Genomic DNA, 5,453 nt, shown 5'->3' on the forward strand with positions numbered 1-5,453 from the left:
CCAGCAGGTGACTGGAGGCAGCTCTTTGCAGTGGAGCTCCTCACTGTGATGGAGGAAGGGCCCAGTGGGCTGATTTCCGGGGTGACCAGGTCCAGGTGGGAATGGACCCCACGGAGCAAGGCCTTCCGGTTCTTGGGACCAGAGTATTAGGAAACCCAGTTAGCAGCACCCTCACTAAAGGTCGCGCCTTTGACTCAAATCGTCCAGATGAGGAAAGCGCCCTGTCCCTTGGGGAGGGGGAGCGCCTCCCAAGAGGGCCAACAGGCGGGGTCAACAGTGGGCGAGGACCTCACCCCTGGCGAGGCTGGACACTGCAGTTCCCCCGTGGTCTCCGTTTCTTTTGTCCACTGCCGGGTCCACCATGCTGTTTCCCCAGAGCTGCGGGGGCGTGAGGGGTGGGGACCTGTGCCCTCAGGACCGAGGTGCCCGCAGCCTGGTCCCCGCTGGAGAGGAGGGTATGAAATGGCCGAGGGTGACAATTTCCACTGGCATCACCGCTCACTGCATGTTCCTTTATGCCTCACCAGCAAAGAAGATGTTTTCTAAGAGAAGACAGAAGGTATGGAGAATGGCATTTCTTAAATATTAGGAAGGCAGCACTTTTGAGATTTAAATTCTGCATCTAGCCTGCAATCATTTTTACCTCGTGTTAAATAAAAGTACCACGTCAGAGGAGGGGCTGGGAGCGAGTTAAGTGAAATGGATATGGAACTTAGACACCTTCTCGGGAGGCTGCCTGGCGAGGGCGCCTGGTGGAGCGGGGATGCCCTTCTACTGGTGACCGATTGCAGGCCTGGGCAAATATTTCCCATCACCCCCTCCCTGGGCAGTTGTGCGTGGGTTTAGTTTGTTCTGAAAGTCCTTTCAAGGACACAAATAGTCCCAGAGCTTTCTTTAGTCTTTCAAAAGTGCCTTCGTTATCTGTCCCAAGTTTATCCATAGAGATTTTGGAGGAATATTTTTTACTTCCTTCAAGCTGAGTAGTTTACAACTGCTTTCCTCTCCTTCGGGGGGTCCCAGCACCCTGCTGATCTCTTCCTAGGAGAATGACACGCAGAGTGAAGAGACTAGGACCTGAATGCGCTCACCTGCTGTCCCTCGTTCTGTGACTTACGAGCTTTTCTCAGGCTCATCCAGGTGACACCCAGCAAGCCGGCCCCTCCAGCCCCTCACCCACCCGCCCCAGATGTAGCCAGAGTCTTCGGAAAGGTCGTAGATGTTTGCGAACGCCTGGCTGGCTGTTTGGAAACATTTTGTCAGTGCGGAATAGGAACTGCAGGCAGAAGAGCCGAAGCTGCCTCCCCAGAGCGGGTCCCTGGACCCAGGCTCATTTCACCTGCTCCCAGCCCTTCCTGAGGGTCCCACCATCTGAACAGCCCTGCGCGGGCTGTGGCCATTCTCCAGCCCCTGGGCGGCGAGCCTGCTCTTTGGACAATGCAGGCAGGGCAGAGGAAAAGGCAGACCTCAGAAGGGCTGTCATCCCACAGTGGGGTTCCTCCCGGCACCCCTGTGAATTGGCTGCTACCGAGCCTGTTTCCCAGGGCCTTTAGTTGTTGCTTGTCTCCTCAGCCCCTGGAGGCTGTAATTCCTTCCAGAATGCTTGCTTTATTTTCATGTTTCTAGTCTTCCATGCTGTGTACACAATACGAGGAAAAGAAAACACTGCGTGTGTGCTTCTACGGGCGTAAGAAAGTGACCTGAGCAATTCTGCACCTAACCTAGTGGAAGAAAGACTCTCAAAGTCTGCAAGAATGGTACCATAGACATAGATATAGATATCACTGCAGATTCGGGAGAAAACAGTAAGTCAGGTTTCTTTTCCATTTGGAATTTCTTAAGCCTGTCTTAGAACTGCAGTGTTTCTGGAATTCATCTTACTGTTTCTAGATCTTGAGCCTGCAGACCCCATCAACAGGTCTCTTTAAACATTCACAGGTGTGCCCACCTTGTCCCCGGTGGGTGTCCTAAACCTGCTCCCCTCCATGACTAAAGGTGGGGGGACGCCAGCGTCCCTCTCCGGGTGGCTTTCCCCTGGTCACCGAGAGTACGACAAGGCACTTTTCTTTCTTGCCACCCTTCTCCTAGGTACTGAAGGCCCTTGTCTGTCCTCCCGGCTCTGTTTCCCTTGGTTTTATGTGGTTCGTTGAGGGCATTAGCCCAATGATTGCAGGCCTCAGGGAAAATGGTCAGCCGCCAGCAGCGTCCGTGGGCCTCAAGGGCGGCCCTGGTCCCTTCTGCTGCGTCTGTAGAGCCTGAGACAGACACGCTTACAGACACGCGGGCACTGCGTCTGGGAGTTACGACCCCTGGCCTGGGGTCCAGGAGGCGGGGGGAGAACCCAGCTGTTCTCAGGCCAACTCAGCAGCTTGGGTGAAGCAGCTGTCCAACGCCGCCAAGCGTGTCAGCCTCCCACAGCTCCGCCTCCCACGCGTGGGATGCCTTTGCTCCGTGACTGCCGTGGTCATGGCCGTATTCCTCAGTCCAGGCTGTCCGCAGGCTGGGAGAGAAGGAATCCTGGTGCTGGGCATGTTGGGCCTGGGCTGGAGGTGTCGGGGTTCTGGAGAGGCAGCCATGGGACGGGCAGGGCGGATTTCCAGCACTCTGGGTTTCATAGGCACAGCGGCCGGAGCTTCCTATTCACAGACCAGCTGGCCCCGGGACCCCAAGTTCTAGGCTTTCTCTTGTCATCTCTGTTCCTGTCACCACTGAGGAACGGTGTGCCTAATGGGCTGGTCACGGTTGATACTGCACCTGAGGCCTCGACAGGCCTTGGGGTGTCTGGCTCCCTGGCCCGTGTTCTGAGCCCAGGGAGCCAGGGGTGGGCTGCAGGGGGCGAGGTGGGCAGCAGAGAGCCAGCAAGGGCCAGACGGAGGCATCGCGTTTACTGGGGGGGCTCGTGAGAAAAGCAACATCAAGGTTCCTGGCAGGGGTGGTCACGGGTCGTGACAGCACACCCACAGTACCCGCTGTCCTCTGGTGGAGGGAAGGGCATTCAGGAATGCCGGAGGTTCCCGCCGTTGTACCTGCGGCATCGGCCCGTCAGGAAGAGGAGCCCCACCCCTCCACGCTGCGGAGCAGAAGCCCCTGGGTGTGGGCCTCCTTCCTGCGGGGCCGCACAGAGCACCCCGACTCCTTCTGGGAGACGTCAGACTTCTAAGGGGTGGTTCAGCTACTTGTCTCTGGGGCCCCCACTGGCGTCAAGCACGCTGTACTGGCCTTTGTGTTACACTTCACTCATTCCCCAGATCCGTGAACTTCTACTCTTCGCAAGAACCGTGCTAGGCGCTGCCAGGAGCACAGGTGAGCTTTGTGACAGGCTGGTAGGGACCGCGGGAAGGGAAGGGCCAGGTCAGAGAGACGCGAGGCGGCCAGGCATGCCAGGGCCAAGGGAGTCACCCACCAGCGCCCACCCAGGCCCGTGAAGCGCCTACCGTGTGCCCTGCGCTCCCTGGGGCTGTGAGCACAATGGGAGGAGAACAGACGAGATGCCTTCCCCCGAGGGCCACCATCCGGCTGAGGAGACAGACGATAAAGACCAGACGGGGGTTGGGGGGCTGGGGGGGGCTGGGGGGGATGGGTAAGAAGCTTTCGGAAGGCAGCCACTGGGAGGAGGAAAAGAAGCCAGAGTGATGGAACAGAGTGGTCTGGCCGGAAAGTGGCCGTACACGGGGGGCTCCTCCTGTTTCTGCCAGAGAGAAGGCAGAGGGTGTGGACCCAAGGGCGGGAGGCCGAGAGGACCAGCTGACGTGGGGAGGAGAGGAGACAGGAGATCCGGACCAGCTCCAAGACGGACGTGGCGGAAGTACTGGAATCGTTGAGGGTCCATTTCACCAACGATCGCCCAGACAGTTGTGTGAGTTTTCTCTGGAGGTGCTCAGATGAGGACGGGTGTGGCGTAAGTGGGTATGTGGGCTTACCCGGGGTTGAGGCACTGCGGGGTGAAGATTATGATGGGGACAGAGGTGAGGATGAGGGGGAAAGGAGTTTGGGATGTTGCCTGGCAGTGAGTCCGGTCTGGAGTGTGGCTTCCAAGCTGGGGAGGAGGGATGGGGACAGGAAGTGGGGGCGCATCCCTGGCGACAGGTCCTGACGGCTCTGAAAGTCTAAGCAGTTTGCCCATTCCGGACCTTGGGGGAGAAGTGAAGGACCCCCCCACCCCCGTTCCGGGAGCAGGTTCCCAGGGTGAGCCAAGAGAGGGATGGGCAGTGACGGACAGGCCAGGGCCCCAGCTCTCCCTATGGCTTCCAGATGGATCCCCGGCAATTTCAGCGGCATCAAGTGAGAACCAGATCAAGGCTCCCTGAGCAGCGTGGTCTCTTCTGATAAAGACTTTGTTTTTTTCTAAATATAAACATCAATAGAAAACTCAGTAGGAAATTTAGAAAATACAGAAGTATGTAAAGACAAAACCGAAAAACCCTGGCAGTGCTGCTGACAGTTTGATATTTTTCCATGCAGTCTTTTTATAAAAGGATCGAGATCCTTCCGTGTATGATGCACCTCCTGCCCGTTTCGCCAGCCCTGCGGAGGGAGCCTCTTGCCAGGTCATTAAACCACCATCAGAGTCACGCCTGGAATTCCACGATGGAGGAGGCTGTACCGTCCCCGATTTAACCTCCTGTTGTCCCCCTCCCCCATGCCAACATCTTGGTCACTCTGACAAGCCTTTCTGCTCACATTCTCCAGGAGACTTCCTTGGAGATGCCATGGCTGTCTGAGAGGCATCCGGGGTCCCGATTGGACACCTGGCCCAGCCTGCTCAGGACAGCACAGCCCCGGGGAGGAGGGTGGTACCTGGTGGCCAAGAGCAGACTCTCAGAAACCGAGGGCTCCCAGGCGGTCCTGGAGACCCGCAGGCTCAGGCCACCACAGCAGGGCTTGGGGGCTGTGGGAAAGGGAGAGGCCTCATCCCCCGGTTGCCAAGGCGACGCGGAAGCCTCTGATTGCCCAGGAGGACCCGTGGCTCAGCATCGGGCTTTTTCAGTACAGCCTACAAAGGTGTTTTCGTTCATTCTGACCTGGTTTTCATGGATTTTGGTATTGTTGTGTTGTTTGTTTAAAAAGACAACACGTGGACTTACGTCATGAAGAGGCAAAGACGTCACTGGCATCAGCTAATAAAAATGATCATAAACTCGTCCCCAGACTGAGCACGCGTAATGACACCTGACAGGTACAGTGTGACACCTAATGAGCCGTGCGAAGGCACAGGACGTGGACGAAGTGGGACGAGGTCCCGTGGCTTTAGCACAGGCTGGTAGGGACCGCGGGAAGGGAAGCGCACCATTAGCACAGGCTGGTAGGGACCGCGGGAAGGGAAGGGCACCACTGTCGAGCTCGCATCTGCTCGGTGGTTCCCGCTAACCCAGAAAACCAAACTTCGGTGGGAAAAAAGCGAAATTTTCGTGTACGACATAGCTCAGTCTAAAACCCCTCAGAACGGGTGAGAGTTT

The 5,453-nt window shown here is 57.2% G+C and overlaps 1 long non-coding RNA gene across 1 annotated transcript; it reads left to right on the top strand.

Annotated features, from left to right (window-relative positions):
- Window positions 1-1,633: 1,633 nt before the first annotated feature.
- LOC307187289 lies at window positions 1,634-5,129 on the top strand. The gene is made up of 4 exons (XR_013828569.1): window positions 1,634-1,802; window positions 3,246-3,300; window positions 3,693-3,853; window positions 4,459-5,129. It is a non-coding gene; the product is annotated as an uncharacterized lncRNA (long non-coding RNA).
- Window positions 5,130-5,453: the final 324 nt, after the last annotated feature.

This window comes from Stenella coeruleoalba, assembly GCF_951394435.1.
Source record: "Stenella coeruleoalba genome assembly, chromosome: 5".
NCBI classification, from domain to species: Eukaryota; Metazoa; Chordata; class Mammalia; order Artiodactyla; family Delphinidae; genus Stenella; species Stenella coeruleoalba.